The sequence below is a fragment of the Engystomops pustulosus genome, chromosome 11, assembly GCF_040894005.1.
Source record: "Engystomops pustulosus chromosome 11, aEngPut4.maternal, whole genome shotgun sequence".
Classification (NCBI taxonomy): domain Eukaryota; kingdom Metazoa; phylum Chordata; class Amphibia; order Anura; family Leptodactylidae; genus Engystomops; species Engystomops pustulosus.
Window position 1 is genome coordinate 36107161 of NC_092421.1, and position 26328 is coordinate 36133488.

The 26328-nt window shown below is 43.7% G+C and overlaps 1 protein-coding gene across 3 annotated transcripts in view; it reads left to right on the forward strand.

The window, feature by feature from the left end:
- The first annotated feature begins 22679 nt into the window (after nt 1–22679).
- The window catches only part of CCSER2 (coiled-coil serine rich protein 2), a 101901-nt gene continuing 98252 nt past the window's right edge, over nt 22680–26328 (forward strand). The window contains exon 1 of one of the 3 annotated variants that reach the window (XM_072129479.1): nt 22680–22952. The gene's annotated coding sequence lies outside the window, so the exon portion shown is untranslated. The remainder of the gene's footprint in view (nt 22953–26328) is intronic. The other 2 variants (XM_072129480.1, XM_072129477.1) reach the window with 2 other exon arrangements.

Sequence of the window (26328 nt, forward strand, 5' to 3'; positions counted from 1 at the left end):
TCTGTTTGACCCTGTGGGGGCGAACACTTTTGGCCATCAGACAGTGGGTACGAGACAGGGCATCGGCATTCCCATGCAGCTTTCCTGCTCGATGTTCTACCGTGAACTTGAAATTTTGTAACATTAGGAACCACCTTGTGACCCTGGCATTCCTCTCTTTAGCCTGACTCATCCAGGTGAGGGGAGAGTGATCGGTCACTAGTGTAAACTGTCGCCCTATCAAGTAATACCTCAGGGATTGCAGAGCCCATTTAATCGCCAAGCACTCCCTCTCAACTATGCTATAGTTCTTCTCAGGAGGAGTGAGCTTGCGGCTCAGGAATGTCACGGGATGTTCCTCACCCTCCACTACTTGGGACAGGACAGCCCCTAAGCCCACGTCAGAAGCGTTAGTCTGAACAATAAAGGTCTTGGTGAAGTTAGGGGTGATCAGTACCGGTCCCTCGCACAAAACCGTCTTAAGTCGCTGAAACGCCCCCTCAGCCTCTTCACTCCACTTTACCATTACCGACCCGCTACCCTTGGTCAGGTCAGTCAGGGGTGCCGCTATTGTCGCAAAATCAGGAATAAATCGGCGATAATAGCCCACTATGCCTAGGAAAGCCCTCACTTGCTTCTTGCTCATAGGTCGTGGCCACTGCTGGATCGCCTCCACTTTATTTACTTGGGGTTTGATGACACCTCGCCCAATACGGTACCCCAGGTAACGGGCCACTTCCCGACCAAGCTCACATTTTTGGGGGTTCGCTGTCAACCCTGCTGCCCTCAGGGAGTCTACCACTGCTTGTACCTTTGCCAGGTGACTCTCCCAATCGTTACTATAAACTATGATGTCATCCAGGTAGGCTGAGGCATATCTCCGGTGAGGTTTTAGCACGAGATCCATTAACCTCTGGAATGTGGCGGGAGCCCCATGTAGCCCAAAGGGTAGTATCACATACTGAAATAGCCCATCAGGAGTAACAAAAGCTGTCTTCTCTCTAGCCCTGTCAGTAAAGGGTACCTGCCAATACCCTTTCGTCAGGTCAAGGGTGGAGAAGAACCTAGCCTGTCCAAGTCGTTCTATCAACTCGTCAACTCTAGGCATAGGGTAAGAATCAAATTTGGACACCTCGTTCAACTTCCTAAAGTCATTGCAGAACCGTAGGGGACCATCAGGCTTGGGAATCAACACAATAGGACTCGACCAGTCACTTTTAGACTCCTCGATAACCCCCAGGTCTAACATCTGCCTGACTTCTTCGGTTATGGCTTGCCGGCGCGCTTCAGGAACCCGGTAGGGTTTTTGGTGTACCCGGATGTGGGGTTCGGTTATGATGTCATGCTTGATGACTGAAGTACGACCCGGTAACTTAGAGAACACATCAACATTTCGGAGCACAAACTCCTTCGCTTCCTGAATCTGGGCACTGGAGAGGGACTCCGAGATCCGTACTTCAGGCACCTTGGCATCGGGTACACCTACCTCGGGTGTCACCTTCTTGGGGACAGACGCTTTTCCTATTCCCACGGCTATCAGGGACTCTCTTCCCCTCCATGGCTTTAGGAGGTTCACGTGGTATATCTGTTCGGGCTTCCTGCTCCCCGGCTGATATACCTTGTAGTTAACCTCCCCTACTTTCTCCATGACCTCATATGGAACTTGCCATTTCGCCAAGAACTTACTCTCTACGGTGGGCACAAGAACTAACACTCTGTCGCCTGGGTTAAAGGTCCTGAGTCTGGCTGATCTATTGTAGACCCTAGACTGGGCCTCTTGTGCCCTTGTCATGTGCTCCTTTACAAGGGGCATTACTGCCGCTATGCGGTCCTGCATAAGGGAGACGTGTTCAATCACACTACGGTGGGGGGTCCTTTCCTGTTCCCAGGTCTCCTTAGCTACGTCCAGGAGTCCACGCGGGGAACGGCCATATAATAGCTCAAAGGGTGAGAAACCTGTGGAAGACTGGGGTACCTCACGTATGGCAAACATCAGATAAGGCAACAAACAATCCCAGTCCTTCCCATCTTTGCTGACCACCTTCTTTAGCATCCCCTTCAAAGTCTTGTTAAACCGCTCGACCAGGCCATCTGTCTGGGGGTGATACACAGAGGTGCGGAGCTGTTTAACCTGCAGTAATTTACACATCTCCTTCATTACTCTAGACATGAATGGGGTACCCTGGTCAGTCAAGATTTCCTTGGGGAGGCCTGTGCGGGAGAATACCTGGAACAGCTCCCTAGCAATGTTTTTGGAGGAGGTGTTCCTTAATGGAATCGCCTCTGGATACCGTGTAGCGTAGTCCAGGATAACCAAGATGTACTGGTGCCCCCTTGTGGATTTGACTATGGGGCCAACCAAATCCATTGCAATCCGTTCAAACGGCACCTCTATGATTGGTAATGGGACCAGAGGACTCCTGAAGTGGGACAACGGGGCAGTAAGTTGACACCCAGGGCAGGAGCTACAATACCGGTTTACCTCCTCCCATATCCCAGGCCAGAAAAATCTCTGCAGGATTCTCTCTCGGGTCTTCTCAGCACCTAAGTGCCCTCCCAGCACATGTTTGTGTGCCAAATCTAGCACCAGCCTACGGTGAGATTGGGGTACTACAAGTTGCTCAACCTCCTCTCCCCGTATCTGGTCAACCCTGTACAACAGTTCCCCAACAATCACCATTCGGGGGTATATTTTGTCAGCCCCTGGTATTTGGAGTACCCCATTTATCACTTTAACATTCTCCCGTGCTTTAAATAAGGTAGGGTCCTGTAGCTGTGCAGCCCCAAAATTTTCACGGGAAATCTCAAGGTCCGGCATGTCGGCTCCCTCCTCGTGACCCTCGACCTCACCAGCTAGGACCTCTAGGGGAGAGAATTCATCACCTGGGGTCACCCCTACTGCTGGTGTGGGCACATTGGCCTCGAAGGGTTCAGGGGCCAAGGCCGGGCACATCCGATGTCCATTATCTGTAACAGCACCTGAGGTGGGTCTTCGTCTCCAGAGGTCCCAAAACACCGGTAAGTCTACATGTAAGTCTACACCGATAATAGCCTCATGAAACAGGGTCCCCACCACCCCAACTTCATGGGTGATAGTACCACAAGGTGTATGTAGGTTGATGACGGCAGTGGGATATTCACGAGTGTCCCCATGTATACATAACACTCCCACTTTACGCCCACTGTACAGTCCAGGATCAACCAAAGTTCCCCGCACCAGGGTGACCAGACTCCCCGAGTCTAGCAAGGCTTCCACAGTGTGACCACCGATTGTGACCATACACACTTGGGGTTCTGCATCCGTGACTGACTCGGCTGCCAGAACCGGCCGGGCAAACAGTGACATTCGCCGGGTCTGGTTGCAGTCCATTGGCTCCACTGACAGGGGACAGTTGGCAGCAATATGGCCCATTTCATGGCATCGCCAGCACTGGATACGGCTATGACCTCTGTCACGAGCCTCACTGGGTTTCTGGGTATCCAAGCCCCCCAGTGGACCGCATCCCAACCTGACCTGTTTCCCTTTTTCTGCAGTAGCAGTCTTACCAGATGGTTTAGTGGCCTTGTCACTGGCACTGCTTCGTGTGGGAGAGATAAGTAGAAGATCCTCCGTAGCCCGATATCTCTCTACTAGGGACACAAGTTCCTCAGCATTTGTGGGACCGGCCTGTCCAACCCATCGCTGGAGCCGAGAGGGCAGAGAACGGGTGAACTTGTCAAGAACCACTCTCTCGACCATCTGTGCTGGGGTGCAGTCCTCGGGTTGTAGCCACTTCCGGACAAGATGGATCAGGTCATGCATTTGGGAGCGCGGGGGTAGTTTTTCAGAGTATGCCCACTGGTGGACCCGGCTGGAACGAACTTGTATGGTGACCCCAAGATGAGCCAGAATCTCCGCCTTTAGCTGGGGGTACTCACGGGCCTCTGTTTCACTCAGGTCGTAGTAAGCCTTCTGCGATTCACCTGTCAGGTACGGTGCCAGGACATCTGCCCACTGCTCAGCTGGTAACTCCTCTCGCTCAGCTACTCGTTCGAACACAGTGAGATACGCCTCCACATCGTCGGTCGCCGTCATCGTCGGTCGCCTTCTGCACTGCAGCCCGTGCGGAATGCTGGACAACCGGGTACCCTTGCAAACCAGTATGGGACCCCTCAGTAGTCGTCGCTTGCGGTGCTGCCATAACGCCAGAAAACTTTTCCATCATCAGCTGGAACATGGCTCGGGACGCTTCCTGTTGTTGCTGGAGCATGGCTTGCTGCAGCTGCCGATTAGCCTGGGACTCTTCCTGCTGCTGGCGGGATCTCTCCTCCTGCTGCTGGAGCATGGCTTTAACCCCTTAAGGACGGAGGGTTTTCCGGCTCATTTCTCGCTCTCCAACTTCAAAAATCCATAACTTTTCCATTTTTCCGTGTACAGACCTGTGTGAGGGCTTATTTTGTGCGTAACAAATTTTACTTTCCCGTAATGTTATTTATTTTAACATGCCGTGTACTGCGAAACTGAAAAAAAATTCCAAATGTGGAAAAATTGAAAAAAAAACGCACGTGCGTCACGTTCTTGTGGGCTCAGTTTTTACGACTTTCACTCTTCGCTCCAAATAATACGCCTACTTTATTCTTTGGTTCGGTGCGATCGCGGTGATACCAAATTTATATAGGTTTTATTGTGTTTTAATACATTTTCAAAAATTAAACGAATGTGTACAAAAAAGAAAAAAATTTTTTTGCCATCTTCTGACGCTAATAACTTTTTCATACTTTGGCGCACAGAGATGTGTGAGGGGTCATTTTTTGCGAAATGAGGCGACGTTTTCATTGCTACCATTTTGAGGTCTGTGCGACATTTTGATCATTTTTTATTTCATTTTTTATGTTATGTAAAAAGGTGTAAAAGTCGCATTTCGGACATTTGGGCGCCATTTCCCGCCTCGGAGGTCACCGCCGCCAGTAACCGTTTTTATATTTTGATAGATCGGGCATTTTGGGACGCGGTGATACCTAATATGTTTGTGATTTTTACTGTTTATTATGTTTTATATCCGTTCTAGGGAAAGGGGGGTGATTTGAACTTTTAATATTTTATTAATTTTTTTTATTTTTTAAACTTTTTTTTTTATTTTTTTTTTCACTATCTTTTAGACCATCTAGGGTACATTAACCCTAGATGGTCAGATCGCTCCTACCATATACTGCAATACTTCTGTATTGCAATATATGGCATTTTTGCAGCACATTCATTACAATGAGCCACTTTCTCATTGTAACGAATCTGCAGCTGCCAGATAGCCTCGTGTCAAAAGAAGACACGAGGCTACCATGGCAACCGATCGCCGCCCCCCGATGACGTTCGGGGGCGTGGCGATCGAAAAAAAGATGGCGGCGCCCACGCGCCGCCGTCTTTTAAACGCCGCCGGCGACTTTGCCGGCGGCGTTGAAGGGGTTAATAGCCGCGATCGGTGCAAGCACCGACCGCGGTTATTAGCGGTGGGGGTTTTGTGCAATATGCAAAAACCCCCACCTCTGTATGAAGAGGACTCAGCCCGTGAGCCCTCTTCATACATCCCTTATACCTCTGCGCCGTAGAGCTACGGCGCAGAGCGTTAAGGGGTTAATAAAGTCCTCCATCTTAGCTTTATCCTGCAATTTGCCTGCTGCTTTCACCCAGGCCATGCAATGTTGCAGGATGTAGCAAGCCTTTCAGGTGTGTGTCTTTTGAACTGCCCGTAACCCGAAGCACCATATGTGGGAGATTTGGCCCAGTAGAGACCGTGGTAGCGGGGTACTGTGATGCAGTTCAAGACAGTGACACCAAGGTACAGTCTAAAACAGGTCTCGCCTGCGTTTATTGCAGCAGCAAAATAAAACAGCCTTTACATTCAGGCATTAAACAAACAAAATCCTACCCGTCAGGGTGCTAACTAAACAGAGTTTCTCTAACTCACCACTAGTACATAAAATAAGTCGCTGCTCCAGGCACAGAGGTCAGGGCTGTGTGCTCTCCAGCCTCCTTTCAGAGAGACAACACTTTCAGCACTGCTCAGCGGCTTTATGCAAACTGATTAGGCTGCTCCCATCACCTGTGTCCAAGGTGCTGGACAACACAACCTCAGCACTCAGACCTCGCATAGTATGAAAACCTAGGGAAAACATACCGCCCATCCACAGTTAACCCCTTCAGTGTCTCACAGTATATACATCCATCATTTTCATTGTTAAGATGGCTTGAAAAAGGCTCTAACAGAGCTGAAACGTTGCTATCGTTACTCCTTATAATTTTACACTTTGTTTGGAGTGCTGCCCATTTTCTTGAATTTATTATTGGAGGACTTGAGGCCCGGTCCTAGGACGCCTGCACCCACCTTGAGACCACATGGTGTTGTGCTGCTTAAACTTTACGTTTGTGTATATATATATATATATATATATATATATATATACACTGTATATATTAGTCTACTTAAGCATCTTGTAGAATTTTATAGAAGCACTAAGTCATTGCAATCATGTGACAAATGTAACACATCACATAGTAATGAATGAAACAACCATACAGGAACCTAAACTAGTGACCAAGAAGAGAGAGGATGATGTAAAGGAGAAAGAATGCAAGCTGACCAGTGTTATATAAGGGAACACATTCCACTGCAGCTTCAAATTCATCATGTATATATGGAATACTAAGAAAGTAGTGTTACTGCTAAAACTTATATTCAAAAATTTTTCCTAACATTCTTACAGACTCTTAGTGGTATCTGTTGAAGAGCACCCATCCTCTTTCCCAACATGTCTGTTTTACATGTATCCCGCCCCCATTAAATAACAATGCTGAAACTTCCGTTCCTTTGTTATTCTTATAGAAATGTGCGAGCATGTTCATAGTTAACCAAGTGGATGTCACTATCATGGATGTGTCCCAGCATAGTCTGAAACTGTCTAATCACTGTTTACAGATTTAGGGACAAAACTTAAACTTGTAACATCACCTTGGTAAAGCACCATAAATTTATATGACACTAAGCTTAACTCCTCATCTCATCCAAGCCTTAAAAAGACAGATGTAAAAGTCCCACATATAGAATCTTTTCATCTAGTAAACTAACAAACCGCTACAGGGGGGTCTATTGAGCCTGTTATTGCCCACATGAAGGGTTTCTTTAGAAAGCTCAATAATGGAAGCTCACAATGCAAAGTAACCTTATAAGAAAAGATGTTCCACAATTACCATTAAAATTCAGTCATTGTTAATGTACTTCCACAGCTCAAAGCCATCTTAATTAATTTCAACAGATGGCAAAAAAATTATATACGTTTTAAGCATTTTCATTGTTTTTAGTGTTTTTCCGTAACCTTTAAATGTGGATTTTTTTCTAATAAATATACCATATTCTGGGCATGCTGCATGCAACAAAGGAAAAATACAACAAACAATCATGCTAAGTGCATAGTGAATTTTATATTTAACTGAAGTAATGTCTAGCTGCATAATTTAAAAAATAAATAAAAAGATAAGACAAAACTACGGTTCAGATGTAAACACTGTTTAACCAGTTATGGATCGGGCCCTTTCCTGTTTTTTCATTTCCATTTTTCACTCCCCACCTTCAAAAATCTATAACTTTTTTATTTTTATATGTAAAGAGCTGTGTGACGGCTTGTTTTCTACGTAATAAATTGCACTTCATAGCGATGGTATTGAATATTCCATGCCGAGTATGGGAAGCAGGAAAAAAATTCCAAATGCAGTGAAAATGGTGAAAAAACGCATTTTTGCCATTTTCTTGTGGGCTTGGATTTTAATGGCTTTCACTGAGCGCCCCAAATGACATGTCTACTTTATTCATTGGGTCGGTACGATTACGTGGATACCAAATTTGTATAGGTTTTATAATGTTTTCATACATTTACAAAAATTAAAACCTCCTGTACAATTTTTTTTGTTTTTGATTTTGCCATATTCTGGCGCTAATAGCTTTTTTATACTTTGTTATATGGAGCTCTGGGTGGTGTCATTTTTTGTGACATTTGATATTATTTTCAATGATATAATTTTTAGGACTGTACAACCTTTTGATTACTTTTATAGATTTTTTTTATATTTTTCAAAATGGCAAGAAAGTGACATTTTCGACTTTGGGCGCTATTTTCCGTTACGGGGTTTAACGCATTGAAAAACCGTTATCATATTTTGATAGATCGGGCATTTTCGGACGCATCGATATATTAATGTGTTTATGATTTTTACTGTTTATTTATATTTATGTCAGTTCTAGGGAAAGGGGGAGTGATTTGAATTTTTAACTTTTTTTATTTTTACTATTTTTCAGACTCCCTAGGGTACTTTAACCCTAGGATGTCTGATCGATCCTATCATATACTGCCATACGACAATGTGCGATCAGCACATTGTAATGAAAGGGTTAAAACGAAATAGCCTCAGATCTTCGAAAGACCCGAGGCTACCATGGAGACGGATCGCCGCTCCCCGATGACGTCATGGGGAGGGACGATCCTAGGCAAGATGGCGCCGCTATCTTTTTGAGGCTGCCTGTGATAACACCGGGTGTTACCGGTAAGTCTTTGCTGCAATATGCCCTCTCCATGCAGCGGGACCCAACCGCCGCCATAAATACACGGCGGGTGGTCGTGAACCAGTTAAAGGAATCTAATTATGGTACAGCTTTCACAAAAACAGATATACATAATGCTGTACATCAAATTTCTGTTCCCTAACACCATATAATCAATTCATTGTATGGATAGAATCATGGGGGTGAATTTATCATGACTTGTTGACCTGGCAAATGATGGTTGGCTGACCATTAGCTGGCTGACATAATGCACCTCCCACTGTTTCTGAGTAGCATATGGTGCATAACCCGTATTTTATACATTCCCGTAGACTTCAATACAGAACAGAAATACATGAGAAATTAGAACATGCTCTATATTTTTTTACACCGCTAATGGTACATTAGCGTTGTGCACACAGTATGTTGCACAATAGCGCCATTAAAACGGATAGCCATATTGCCCATTGTAATGAATGGGAATGTATGCTACACTTATATATGGCCGTTTTCATATGTTCGTGTGCATTAGGCTTTAATAACGTGGCTGATGCTGTCTAATAAATCTGGCACATCTTTACATTGTATTGGATTAATGACCAACTATGGGCCAGAATTTTATTACAACCATTTAGATCAAGTTGGCTAACTTTTATATTTAGGTATTATAGGGCCAGTTCCCAGTTTTGCTTCTGTTTTACAATTTCTGTCTTTAAAAAAAAAAAAAAAAAGATTGCCATTCATTGTCTGGAAAGATACGTATACAGCAAAGTATGTTTTTCACAGAGACCTTTAACAGATCGGTTCAAAAAGGGGGATATTCTGCTTTTCTATACTGTCAGTTTCTGCTTCTCATGGTTTAATAGCCATCCCTTATTTTTCTTTCTCTGCTTTGGCCACTAGAGTTTCCATGGAAATTCCGAAATGTAAAATCAAAGATTGCTCAGTATGAAAAAGCAGATGGATAACTGATGGAACAAACTGATACCAATCAAGACCATTCGTTTTACATAGGAAACAACGTAAAAACTGATGGAAAGGGGTCTTCAGTTAGCCTTCCTTTACTTTGTAGTTTGCCTCCAACTATCAGCTCAAATAACGGAAGGCTAGCGAAAGATGTAAAATGCATACTAACAGACACTACTGCAAGTCTATTGAAATCAATGGGAAAAAGCGGATCTATTATCCAACTGCAAAACAGAAACAAAGCTGTAGATGGGAACTGACCTTAGTGAGTTAAAACAAGTTTTACAAACTAGAAATCCTAAAATGTGCCTAATACAACCTGGTTTTCACACTCCAGGGTCATGTTGCAACTATTAGATGGAAAACAAATCATTGTGACGGATTAAGTTTAGAATGCAGAAGGTAAAAGTTGTTGTGTGTATCATGATGTAAATAACAAAAATTTGTGATTTCACAGAAGAAAATATAACAGCTGTAGTTTGTTGAAAAAGCCGTCCCGGGTATTCATGCCTCTCAATTGCTTCTTTATGCTTTGGCGTTACAAAAAAAAGGTCACACAGCTGCTGCCTGACTATAAAGCTGTCCTTCTTGGAAATATAGATTTTCTCAGTTTCATGATCTATGAGGAGGCACCAGCAAGGGCGGAATGGATAAAGGATCTGGTCTATTCACATTCCCTCGCACAATATAAAAGGAAGACTCATCCAGAATAATATATTACTCATAGCTTTGGGTCTGTGTAAAGAAAGTGAAGCAGAGTGAGAATTTTGTGTAATACCATAGTATATGTCAAAAGAGAGTAGAAAAAAGAGAGTAGAAAAAAGAGTAGAAAACCAGTAATGAGTGCCTGTCCTTCCAGATGCCAAACACTAGAGCTTGTTGTAGCAAGCAGCGAGCCTGTGGACTGTTAATGAGCCCGGCACTTTTCTCATTGAAGGGACATGTTTGTGGTGCGCTTACAGATGAGCACTTGTTGACTATAGAGTGGATTACCTTTACTTAGGAGTTGTGAGAAGTCCATTACTTTAATCATATTTATTTCATGACCAGACTTCGATTTTCACTTCTCGATTCCTAAATCTCTTGGACACAATATCTGAGTCAGTGACACAAATATGTGTGGAATGTTATCCCCTTCCTGCTGTGCTCATACATGTGGGACAAATTAGCAGGGGTTGTCATTGCTTCTGTTTGTCCCAATTCAGACACTAATATGCTATTTAGTTTAGTTTTTGTGCATAAAAGTCAAAGGAGATTCCTACAAAAGGAATCAGTTGCCAGAATACCTAGCAAGAAGCCTTGAGTGGCCAATATCCAGGGATGTTTGATTTGTTTCGCCTTCTCAGAAACACTTTCAGTCTTTTAGTACCTACGTTCCATATATTTTATTACTTAAAGAGCTATATGAGGGCTTGTTAGCAGAGATTCTCAGTGGCACCAGTCAGTATTCTGTGAATTGTACTGTTAACCTCATATAAAGTTCCAAAACAAAAAAAACCTTACATAGGTGCCGCCATCCTGTCTGTGATTGTTGCTTTCCGTGTCTGTACATGGCTATTGTCAATGACGTAAGCCAACACCTGGGAGCGGATTCTAAGTGGCACCCGGTATTCACCGAAGGCCGCCGCAAAGAGGGTTGGACTTCTTGTGATGGGATGCCACCAGGTCACTCCACAGGCGCGATTTGCGCGTGGTGGTGGCCAAGGTGAGGTACAGAAATGGCAGGCAGAATCGTAGTCAGGCAGGTCAGGACAGGCAGCACAGGATCGGGGAAGTAGCAGAAAGTCAAGAAAGGGGGCAGAGAATCGAGGTCAGGAAACGAAGCAAGGGTCACAACCAATAGATCACAATAGTCTCAATATAACAAGGCACAGGATGGGACATGGGTCACAGGAAGAGGCAGGCAATATATCAGGGCAGTGATCGGCCACCGGCCCACAGGAACCATCACTGAAGTGCGGACAGAATTGTTGCGGCTGCCGCACTGGGGTACCGCTACACGGGTGCGTCTGTGACCCGAGACGTGGGCACAGCTATGGCATTTCTGATAATCTCTTACAATGTTACAGATTATTAATCTGTATTGAATTTATAGATTACATTGTGGAATATGATGACGATATAGAAATAAAGAGTTATTAATTAAACTGCTGCAGAAGAGCGGGCATTATCAATTGTTTATTTTCCTTTGTTTTATTTGCCTTTCAATAACATAATTGCATTGTAGGAATGAAGCTATAGGGTGATGCTACAATCCATACTAGTCTAAGTCAGGTCAGAAGTAAATAGCGTAGGATCAAGACACCGAATCAGTTACTACTACACAACTTCATTCAGTTCCATCTTGCTGCATGCATCTACAGAATCCACCCATTTATTCCAACTGAAACCTCTAAAATGTTGATTTTCTCTCGTCTAAACTACTGTAACTCCCTACTATTTGGTCTTCCACTTACTAAACTTGGCTTATACATGAGTATATACGGTATGTGCAATAAAAACTGCCATTTTCTTGTAATGGCACCATTTCAGTGCACAGCATGCCATTTGCATCTAGTATTCGAGGAGTATAAGGGATAATAAATTGCTGCCACAATTCTAATTTGCTAATGCACTCAAAACTATTTGACTCTCACTAAAAGTAAATGGTGCAGAATTTTTTTTTAATAATGTGGGACGTGAGTAAAACTTTCAAAGCCGGGATAGTTACAGAGGCCAGGATTACAGAGGCAGGTAGGACAATACAATTCTGTCTCCCTTCTTCCTTACTGTATACTCTGATACCTCTGGCGCAGGGTGGATAAAAGAACGTTCCACAAGATGTTGGACATCTTCCGACTCATAGCTGACGGTGGGCTCAGGACACTAAAATAAAATGTTCTCTACCACATTTTCTAAAAGTTAAAAAAAAAAAAAAGAATCCTGATCATTTTTTTTATACAGCAAAAACAATTGTATGCTGCCACTTGCATGAGGTAGATAGCAACTTTTTATACCAAGAGCATTATTTCCTTTGCACCAGGTACTGCTGTAGCACCTGATCAGCCAAATCAATTTATTGTAGTCTGTGACACAGACCAGCTTCTCTTTATCATCGGTGGAACCACCCATTGTCATTTTGGTGTCTGGATGGTGGTTATTTAGATTTAATTGCAAGGATGTGGTCACTGCAAAGACCGCTTGATTGCCCTCTTCTCAGGCGCTTTCTCAGCAGCTCTTGTGACAAGCCCCTTCTGTTCCACAAGCCCCTGTAGCCACAGAATGCAGGTGCTTATACAAGGAGACATTGGTGTAAAAATTATCAGCGTATAACTAATACCACTTATTCAACAGAGGCCGCCTCATGTCAGACACTATTTTTCCGCTACAACCTATATCACTGGTGCATCCTGGGGGGTTTATATTGCAGTCTTTGCCTTCATATACATATAAGGAGGCGGGGGCCTGGAGGTTGTCATTGAAATGGAGAAAGCACGTAAGCACCTCAAATCTGCTTGTGGGCATTACCACAGCAAAAATTGGTGTTGCATGTGTAGGATTTGTTGCCCAGTAAGAGCGAACAGAGGGCTTTTTTTTTTTTAACCAAACCCATTTTTTTCCTTGCAGGGGTCCAATTTCTTTACTAACCCATCCTATGTCCTCATCCCGTCTGTTGTCCGGCAGCTGATGACTGGTTCAAGCTACAGTTATTTTATTCTGTTCCCTTATAAAGAATGGCTGGACCATTATACAAGCTCTTACACCTCGTGTCTCCCCCTCATCCTCAGACTGTAAGGTCTTGTGTCATCCCCTCATCCTCACAGACTGTAAGCTCTTGTGTCACCACCTCATCCTCAGTCTGTAAGCTCTTGTGTCACCCCCTCATCCTCATAGACTGTAAGCTCTTGTGTCACCCCTCATCCTCATAGACCAAAGCTCTTGTGTTACCCCCTCATAGACCAAAGCTCTTGTGTGACCCCCTTTCCTCACAGACTGTAAGCTCTTGTGTGACCCCCTCTTCCTCACAGACTGTAAGCTCTTGTGTCACCCCCTCATCCTCAGTCTGTAAGCTCTTGTATCACCCCCTCATCCTCATAGACTGTAAGCTCTTGTGTCACCCCCTCATCCTCACAAACTGTAAGCTCTTGTGTCACCCCCTCATCCTCATAGACTGTAAGCTCTTGTGTCATCCCCTCATCCTCATAGACTGTAAGCTCTTGTGTCACCCCCTCATCCTCATAGACTGTAAGCTCTTGTGTCACCCTCTCATCCTCATAGACTGTAAGCTCTTTTGTCACCCCCTCATCCTCACAGACTGTAAGCTCTTGTGTCATCCCCTAATCCTCATAGACCGAAGCTCTTGTGTCACCCCCTCATCCTCATAGACGAAAGCTCTTGCGTCACACCCTCATCCTCAAAGACCAAAGCTCTTGTGTCACCCCTCATCCTCATAGACTGTAAGCTCTTACGTGACCCCCTCATCCTCAGGGACTGTAAGCTCCTGTGTCACCCCCTCATCCTCATAGGCTGTAAGCTCTTGTGTCACCCTCTCATCCTCATAGACTGTAAGCTCTTGCGTCTCCCTCTCATCCTCATAGACTGTAAGCTCGTGTCACCCCCTCATCCTCATAGACTGTAAGCTCTTGTGTCACCCTCTCATCCTCATAGACTGTAAGCTCTTGTGTCACCCCCTCATCCTCATAGACTGTAAGCTCTTGTGTCATCCCCTAATCCTCATAGACAGAAGCTCTTGTGTCACCCCCTCATCCTCATAGACGAAAGCTCTTGTGTCACACCCTCATCCTCATAGACCAAAGCTCTTGCGTCATCCCCTCATCCTCATAGACCAAAGCTCTTGTGTCACCCCTCATCCTCATAGACTGTAAGCTCTTATATGACCCCCTCATCCTCATAGACTGTAAGCTCGTGTCACCCCCTCATCCTCATAGACTGTAAGCTCTTGTGTCACCTCCTCATCCTCATAGACTGTAAGCTCTTGTGTCACCTCCTCATCCTTATAGACTGTAAGCTCTTGTGTCACCCCCTCATCCTCAGACTGTAAGCTCTTGTGTCACCCCCTCTTCCTCATAGACTGTAAGCTCTAGTGTCACCCTCTCATCCTCATAGGCTGTAAGCTCTTGTGTCTTCCCCACATCCTCATAGACTGTAAGCTCCTGTGTCACCCCCTCATCCTCATAGGCTGTAAGCTCTTGTGTCACCCCTCATCCTCATAGACTGTAAGCTCTTGCGTCACCCCCTCATCCTCACTGACCGTAAGCTCTTGTGTCACCACCTCATCCTCATAGACTGTAAGGTCTTGTGTCACCCTCTCATCCTCATAGACTGTAAGCTCTTGTGTCACCCCCTCATCCTCATAGACTGTAAGCTCTAGTGTCACCCTCTCATCCTCATAGGCTGTAAGCTCTTGTGTCACCCCACATCCTCATAGACTATAAGCTCTAGTGTCACCCTCTCATCCTCATAGGCTGTAAGCTCTTGTGTCTTCCCCACATCCTCATAGACTGTAAGCTCCTGTGTCACCCCCTCATCCTCATAGGCTGTAAGCTCTTGTGTCACCCCTCATCCTCATAGACTGTAAGCTCTTACGTCACCCCCTCATCCTCACTGACCGTAAGCTCATGTGAGGACCCTCACTCGTATTGTTCCATATGACTGGTCGTATTCCTCTACATGTTATAAAACTTATGAAAAGTAAAAATGGATGTTATGTGAGGACATGTTTGGCTTCTTAGGCCGCAGTGTAACATATGAAGTCTCCGCCTCCCCCCCCTCTCCCTTCACATACTGTCTGGCTGTATACACTTGGCCTACATGTACACAGCATCTCCACATACTGGCTGTATACACTCGGGTTACATGTATACTACATCTCCACATACTGGCTGTATACACTCGCGTTACATGTACAATACATCTCCACGTACTGGCTGTATACACTCGGGCTACATGTATACTACATCTCCACATACTGGCTGTATACACTCGGGCTACATGTATATTACATCTCCACATACTGGCTGTATACACTAGGGTTACATGTATATTACATCTCCACATACTGGCTGTATACACTATGGCTACATGTATACTACATCTCCACATACTGGCTGTATACACTATGGCTACATGTATACTACATCTCCACATACTGGCTGTATACACTATGGCTACATGTATACTACATCTCCACATACTGGCTGTATACACTAGGGTTACATGTATATTACATCTCCACATACTGGCTGTATACACTATGGCTACATGTATACTACATCTCCACATACTGGCTGTATACACTATGGCTACATGTATATTACATCTCCACATACTGGCTGTATACACTATGGCTACATGTACACTACATCTCCACATACTGGCTGTATACACTATGGCTACATGTATACTACATCTCCACATACTGGCTGTATACACTGGGGCTACATGTACACTACATCTCCACATACTGGCTGTATACACTCGGGCTACATGTATACTACATCTCCACATACTGGCTGTATACACTATGGCTACATGTATATTACATCTCCACATACTGGCTGTATACACTATGGCTACATTTATATTACATCTCCACATACTGGCTGTATACACTATGGCTACATGTACACTACATCTCCACATACTGGCTGTATACACTATGGCTACATGTATACTGCATCTCCACATACTGGCTGTATACACTCGGGCTACATGTATACTACATCTCCACATACTGGCTGTATACACTGGGGCTACATGTACACTACATCTCCACATACTGACTGTATACACTATGGCTACATGTACACTACATCTCCACATACTGGCTGTATACACTATGGCTACATTTATATTACATCTCCACATACTGGCTGTATACACTGGGGCTACATGTATACTACATCTCCACATACTGGCTGTATACACTGGGGCTACATGTATACTACATCTCCACATACTGGCTGTATACACTCGGGCTACATGTATACTACATCTCCACATACTGGCTGTATACACTCGGGCTACATGTATACTACATCTCCACATACTGGCTGTATACACTATGGCTACATGTATACTACATCTCCACATACTGGCTGTATACACTCGGGCTATATGTATACTACATCTCCACATACTGGCTGTATACACTATGGCTACATGTATACTACATCTCCACATACTGGCTGTATACACTCGGGTTACATGTATATTACATCTCCACATACTGGCTGTATACACTATGGCTACATGTACACTACATCTCCACATACTGGCTGTATACACTATGGCTACATGTATACTACATCTCCACATACTGGCTGTATATACTGGGGCTACATGTATACTGCATCTCCACATACTGGCTGTATACACTCAGGTTACATATATACTACATCTCCACATACTGGCTGTATACACTATGGCTACATGTATATTACATCTCCACATACTGGCTGTATACACTATGGCTATATGTACACTACATCTCCACATACTGGCTGTATACACTATGGCTACATGTATACTACATCTCCACATACTGACTGTATACACTCGGGCTACATGTACACTACATCTCCACATACTTGCTGTATACACTATGGCTACATGTATATTACATCTCCACATACTGGCTGTATACACTATGGCTACATGTACACTACATCTCCACATACTGACTGTATACACTATGGCTACATGTACACTACATCTCCACATACTGGCTGTATACACTATGGCTACATGTATACTACATCTCCACATACTGACTGTATACACTCGGGCTACATGTACACTACATCTCCACATACTGGCTGTATACACTATGGCTACATGTGTATTACATCTCCACATACTGGCTGTATACACTATGGCTACATGTACACTACATCTCCACATACTGGCTGTATACACTATGGCTACATGTATATTACATCTCCACATACTGGCTGTATACACTATGGCTACATTTACACTACATCTCCACATACTGGCTGTATACACTATGGCTACATGTATACTACATCTCCACATACTGGCTGTATACACTATGGCTACATGTACACTACATCTCCACATACTGGCTGTATACACTATGGCTACATGTATACTACATCTCCACATACTGGCTGTATACACTATGGCTACATGTATACTACATCTCCACATACTGGCTGTATACACTATGGCTACATGTACACTACATCTCCACATACTGGCTGTATACACTGGGGCTACATGTACACTACATCTCCACATACTGGCTGTATACACTCGGGCTACATGTATACTACATCTCCACATACTGGCTGTATACACAATGGCTACATTTATATTACATCTCCACATACTGGCTGTATACACTCGGGCTACATGTATACTACATCTCCACATACTGGCTGTATACACTCAGGTTACATATATACTACATCTCCACATACTGGCTGTATACACTGGGGCTACATGTACACTACATCTCCACATACTGGCTGTATACACTATGGCTACATGTATACTACATCTCCACATACTGGCTGTATACACTAGGGTTACATGTACACTACATCTCCACATACTGGCTGTATACACTATGGCTACATGTACACTACATCTCCACATACTGGCTGTATACACTATGGCTACATGTATACTACATCTCCACATACTGGCTGTATACACTATGGCTACATGTACACTACATCTCCACATACTGGCTTTATACACTCGGGCTACATGTATACTACATCTCCACATACTGGCTGTATACACTCGGGCTACATGTATACTACATCTCCACATACTGGCTGTATACACTCGGGCTACATGTATACTACATCTCCACATACTGGCTTTATACACTCGGGCTACATGTATACTACATCTCCACATACTGGCTGTATACACTCGGGCTACATGTATACTACATCTCCACATACTGGCTTTATACACTCGGGCTACATGTATACTACATCTCCACATACTGGCTGTATACACTATGGCTACATGTATACTACATCTCCACATACTGGCTGTATACACTGGGGCTACATGTACACTACATCTCCACATACTGGCTGTATACACTCGGGCTACATGTATACTACATCTCCACATACTGGCTTTATACACTCGGGCTACATGTATACTACATCTCCACATACTGGCTGTATACACTCGGGCTACATGTATACTACATCTCCACATACTGGCTGTATACACTCGGGTTACATGTACACTACATCTCCACATACTGACTGTATACACTATGGCTACATATACACTACATCTCCACATACTGGCTGTATACACTATGGCTACATGTATACTACATCTCCACATACTGGCTGTATACACTATGGCTACATGTATACTACATCTCCACATACTGGCTGTATACACTATGGCTACATGTACACTACATCTCCACATACTGGCTGCATACACTATGGCTACATGTATACTACATCTCCACATACTGGCTGTATACACTATGGCTACATGTAAACTACATCTCCACATACTGGCTGTATACACTATGGCTACATGTACACTACATCTCCACATACTGGCTGTATACACTATGGCTACATGTATATTACATCTCCACATACTGGCTGTATACACTATGGCTACATGTATACTACATCTCCACATACTGGCTGTATACACTATGGCTACATGTACACTACATCTCCACATACTGGCTGTATACACTGGGGCTACATGTACACTACATCTCCACATACTGGCTGTATACACTCGGGCTACATGTATACTACATCTCCACATACTGGCTGTATACACAATGGCTACATTTATATTACATCTCCACATACTGGCTGTATACACTCGGGCTACATGTATACTACATCTCCACATACTGGCTGTATACACTCAGGTTACATATATACTACATCTCCACATACTGGCTGTATACACTGGGGCTACATGTACACTACATCTCCACATACTGGCTGTATACACTATGGCTACATGTATACTACATCTCCACATACTGGCTGTATACACTAGGGTTACATGTACACTACATCTCCACATACTGGCTGTATACACTATGGCTACATGTACACTACATCTCCACATACTGGCTGTATACACTATGGCTACATGTATACTACATCTCCACATACTGGCTGTATACACTATGGCTACATGTACACTACATCTCCACATACTGGCTTTATACACTCGGGCTACATGTATACTACATCTCCACATACTGGCTGTATACACTCGGGCTACATGTATACTACATCTCCACATACTGGCTGTATACACTCGGGCTACATGTATACTACATCTCCACATACTGGCTTTATACACTCGGGCTACATGTATACTACATCTCCACATACTGGCTGTATACACTCGGGCTACATGTATACTACATCTCCACATACTGGCTTTATACACTCGGGCTACATGTATACTACATCTCCACATACTGGCTGTATACACTATGGCTACATGTACATTACATCTCCACATACTGGCTGTATACACTGGGGCTACATGTACACTACATCTCCACATACTGGCTGTATACACTCGGGCTACATGTATACTACATCTCCACATACTGGCTTTATACACTCGGGCTACATGTATACTACATCTCCACATACTGGCTGTATACACTCGGGCTACATGTATACTACATCTCCACATACTGGCTGTATACACTCGGGTTACATGTACACTACATCTCCACATACTGACTGTATACACTATGGCTACATATACACTACATCTCCACATACTGGCTGTATACACTATGGCTACATGTATACTACATCTTCACATACTGGCTGTATACACTATGGCTACATGTATACTACATCTCCACATACTGGCTGTATACACTATGGCTACATGTACACTACATCTCCACATACTGGCTGCATACACTATGGCTACATGTATACTACATCTCCACATACTGGCTGTATACACTATGGCTACATGTAAACTACATCTCCACATACTGGCTGTATACACTATGGCTACATGTACACTACATCTCCACATACTGGCTGTATACACTATGGCTACATGTATACTACATCTCCACATACTGGCTGTATACACTATGGCTACATGTACACTACATCTCCACATACTGGCTGTATACACTGGGGCTACATGTACACTACATCTCCACATACTGGCTGTATACACTCGGGCTACATGTATACTACATCTCCACATACTGGCTGTATACACAATGGCTACATTTATATTACATCTCCACATACTGGCTGTATACACTCGGGCTACATGTATACTACATCTCCACATACTGGCTGTATACACTCAGGTTACATATATACTACATCTCCACATACTGGCTGTATACACTGGGGCTACATGTACACTACATCTCCACATACTGGCTGTATACACTATGGCTACATGTATACTACATCTCCACATACTGGCTGTATACACTAGGGTTACATGTACACTACATCTCCACATACTGGCTGTATACACTATGGCTACATGTACACTACATCTCCACATACTGGCTGTATACACTCGGGCTACATGTATACTACATCTCCACATACTGGCTTTATACACTCGGGCTACATGTATACTACATCTCCACATACTGGCTTTATACACTCGGGCTACATGTATACTACATCTCCACATACTGGCTGTATACACTATGGCTACATGTATACTACATCTCCACATACTGGCTGTATACACTATGGCTACATTTATATTACATCTCCACATACTGGCTTTATACACTCGGGCTACATGTATACTACATCTCCACATACTGGCTGTATACACTATGGCTACATGTATACTACATCTCCACATACTGGCTGTATACACTGGGGCTACATGTACACTACATCTCCACATACTGGCTGTATACACTCGGGCTACATGTATACTACATCTCCACATACTGGCTTTATACACTCGGGCTACATGTATACTACATCTCCACATACTGGCTGTATACACTAGGGTTACATGTACACTACATCTCCACATACTGGCTGTATACACTCGGGTTACATATATACTACATCTCCACATACTGGCTGTATACACTCGGGCTACATATATACTACATCTGCACATACTGACTGTATACAGTATGGCTACATGTATACTGCATCGCCACATACTGGCTGTATACACTCGGGCTACATGTATACTACATCTCCACATACTGGCTGTATACACTTGGGCTACATATATACTACATCTGCACATACTGACTGTATACACTATGGCTACATATATACTACATCTCCACATACTGGCTGTATACACTCGGGCTACATGTACACTACATCTCCACATACTGGCTGTATACACTCGGGCTACATGTACACTACATCTCCACATACTGGCTGTATACACTCGGGCTACATGTATACTACATCTCCACATACTGGCTTTATACACTCGGGCTACATGTATACTACATCTCCACATACTGGCTGTATACACTAGGGTTACATGTACACTACATCTCCACATACTGGCTGTATACACTCGGGTTACATATATACTACATCTCCACATACTGGCTGTATACACTCGGGCTACATATATACTACATCTGCACATACTGACTGTATACACTATGGCTACATGTATACTGCATCGCCACATACTGGCTGTATACACTCGGGCTACATGTATACTACATCTCCACATACTGGCTGTATACACTCGGGCTACATGTATACTACATCTCCACATACTGGCTGTATACACTCGGGCTACATGTATACTACATCTCCACATACTGGCTGTATACACTCGGGCTACATGTATACTACATCTCCACATACTGGCTGTATACACTCGGGCTACATGTATACTACATCTCCACATACTGGCTGTATACACTCGGGCTACATGTATACTACATCTCCACATACTGGCTGTTTTTCCCTTCGGGCTACATGTATACAACATCTCCACATACTGACTGTATACACTCGGGCTACATGAAATCAGTGCACGCCTGTCCTCCATAGACAAGGAATGCTTTGATATGCAGACATAGCCCCGGGACGTGTATGTGAGGCCACGGCCATGACTGCGGCACATCCTCCCCCTCCGCCGCACACAACGTTCTTCCAGGAGTGACGCAACAATAACGTGCCTGCGCCTCCACAACACAAGCCGCCAGAGACGCGCATGCGCTTTCCGAGAATTCGACGTCACACACGTGCCCGAGCACCGGGGCGAACATTGCCCAGTGACCGGTGTCCTGACAGGGCAGAGGCAGGGGACACCGCGGGCACGGGAGGAGCGGCACCGGCCGGGGAAGGCTGCCCGCTAGCCGCCGTCTTCTCTAGGCTTCTACGTGCAACGAGGGATGTGAATCACACACAGGAAGAGGCTAACGGGTCGGGCATCGCCAGCCCAAAGGTAGGTAGTATGCGTCAGCTGTGGGGGCGGGGGGCTGCGGCCAGGGAGGAGCCAATGCTAATGATGATGTGTAACCTGCAGCTCACCTTCACCGCTGCTGACATGTCCGATCACAGCCGATCTGATCACATGTCATGTGTGTATCATACCATATGATGTGTGTATGACCACTTGTCATGTGTGTATCATACCATATGATGTGTGTATGATCCCATGTCATGTGTGTATTATACCATATGATGTGTGTATGATCCCATGTCATTTGTGTGTATCATACCATATGATGTGTGTATGATCCCATGACATGTGTGTGTATCATACCATATGATGTGTGTATGATCCCATGTCATGTGTGTATCATAACATATGATGTGTGTATGATCCCATGTCATGTGTGTGTATCATACCATATGATGTGTGTATGATCCCATGTCATTTGTGTGTATCATACCATATGATGTGTGTATGATCCCATGACGTGTGTGTATCATACCATATGATGTGTGTATGATCCCATGTCATGTGTGTATCATAACATATGATGTGTGTATGATCCCATGTCATGTGTGTGTATCATAACATATGATGTGTGTATGATCCCATGTCATGTGTGTGTATCATAACATATGATGTGTGTATGACCACTTGTCATGTGTGTGTATCATAACATATGATGTGTGTATGACCACTTGTTGTGTGTGTGTATCATACCATATGATGTGTGTATGATCCCATGTCATGTGTGTGTATCATAACATATGATGTGTGTATGACCACTTGTCATGTGTGTGTATCATAACATATGATGTGTGTATGACCACTTGTCATGTGTGTGTATCATACCATATGATGTGTGTATGACCACTTGTTGTGTGTGTGTATCATACCATATGATGTGTGTATAATCCCTTGTTGTGTGTGTGTATCATACCATATGATGTGTGTATAATCCCTTGTCATGTGTGTGTATCATACCATATGATGTGTGTATGACCACTTGTCATGTGTGTGTATCATACCATATGATGTGTGTATGATCCCATGCCATGTGTGTGTATCATAACATATGATGTGTGTATGACCACTTGTCATGTGTGTATAATCCCTTGTCATGCGTGTGTATAATCCCTTGTCATGTTTGTGTATCATACCATATGATTCATGTATGATCCCATGTCATGTGTGTTTCATACCATACCATGTGTGTGTGTATGATCCCATATGATGTGTGTGATCCCATGTCATGTGTGTATCATACCATATGATTTGTGTATGTTCCCATGTCATGTGTATGTATTATTACATGTTATGTGTATGATGACATGTCGTGCGTGTATGTTTCATTGGGATGATTACATGTGTGTGTGACTATATGTGATCTGTATATGATTACATGTGGTTTGTGTGGTAACACGTCATGTGCATTAGACTTGATCTTGTCATACAGGGGATTGATCAGACCGAGCTCATGGGTGAAATCTGCTTTTCTATGAATAATCCTAATATTCCCCTGTGATGATTCTAACAAATATTGTCCCACATTACCCCACTGTCAACCAGGAGATAGACGATCTGTAACCAGAGCATCAGAGACTTGAAGGGAACCAGTCAGCAGCAATGAACCTAATAAGCCACTACCACATGTTGTAAAGCAGCTGAACACCTTCCAGGTCATGTTTCTTTCATGGCTTAGTGTGGTGGCATCATCGGGAAAATCAACTTCGACTTGAGATGTAAATTGGTTGTATAAAGTAAAGGATTTCAACACTGAAGTCAAGTTCTCTCTTCCTCAGAAAGCCCCCTTCACTGTAATTGATGGTCCTGTATCCTGAGACAATAATCTCTATGATCTCTATGACAGAGGCGTTCAGAGTTCCCCACCTTGACTTCAGTGCTGAACTCTCCTCCTCCTTAACTTTATACAATCAATTTACAGCTCACCAAAAACTGGACCATGATATATAAAAACTAGTTGGTGTTACACTGCTTGACAGTATTCTGGTAGTGGTTTATTAGGCCAATTGCTGGTGACTGGTTACCTTTAAAGGGGTATTCTCATCTGGACATTAATGTAAAATTTAATACAAACATGTATTCAATTGCTTGATATTAAAATTATTCAACCTGTGTGACAATGTTTTCCCTTTAAAAGAATATAGTTGCCCTTGGATACAACCACCCCATACCCTGGCAGTGGTGACCACACATGGGGTTTTCCTATCTGTTGATCAGTGGGGATCTTAGCGCTCACCGATCTCTGTGAGCTCCATACAGATTAATGGTGCAGAATAGTCTGAGGAGTGTTGCAGGGTTGGTCGGACCCCTTGTTCTCGCGATCTGCAGGCATCTTATCACCGATCAGCATGTTAGGCCCTATCCCGTGGATAGGGCCTAACTTGCCTTCATGGAAAAACCCCCTTAACTGTTGTCTGACCACCTGGATTCAGCGTTTAATACCATAGGATGGATGTGAGACATGCAGTAACTACCGAACTACCGGTCATTTCATGTCATGCAAAAGCTATTTGTTTTTTAAGTCCTTCCAGTCAGGTGGGTCGTATCCAAGAACAACAATCTTGTTTCTAAGGGACAACATGACTTCATTTATGGTAAATTATCAGTTATCACAGGTATATTTTTTTTTCACTGCATCCATTTGAAGAAATATTTATATATATAACAGGTGTATAAAATAAAATGTGAATGTCCAGACGTGACTACCCCTTTAATGACTTTACCTGCCTAGTATTACATCATGGGGCCAGATGGGCAGCCTGCCTGCTTGTTTTTGTTATGGACAGCTGCCATCCACACTTTGTTAGCATTGCCATGTAGCAGTCCCCCACAGCTGTTCAGGGCTAGACAGATGACAAGAGTCTGGACGCCCGGGCCTTCTACAGCTGTATACATCAGGGCACCACTCATATCAATGATATGTCCGACTGTCTGAATAACTCCTAAGGGTGCTTTTTTTTAAATATTTATTTATTTTTATAAATTGTGTCAAATATTGATATAATTACCATAGGGGAGGGCTCTTGCAGCATTTGTTGTTTTCAACTACAGAAGTTACGTTCATTGGGTCACATTTACTTATAAAGATGGAAACTTCACTAAAAGTTCTCTGCCTGTGTATAATGCTGTATGCGACCCATTCATTAAGAATGTGCGCCAGAAATTACTGGCCCGACAGAGTTCATCTATGTTTTTATGTTGCACGTTTGGTGCACAATTTGCATTTTAACAGGACTCCCCTAATTTGTGTCACATGGAGGCGCACAGCTGCACCACAAAAGGGTCGCACCTGATACAATAGCAGCGCAGACATTGTTTAAATACCTGTGCAAGCTGTTTTTGCCTAAAAGAACGTGCAAAG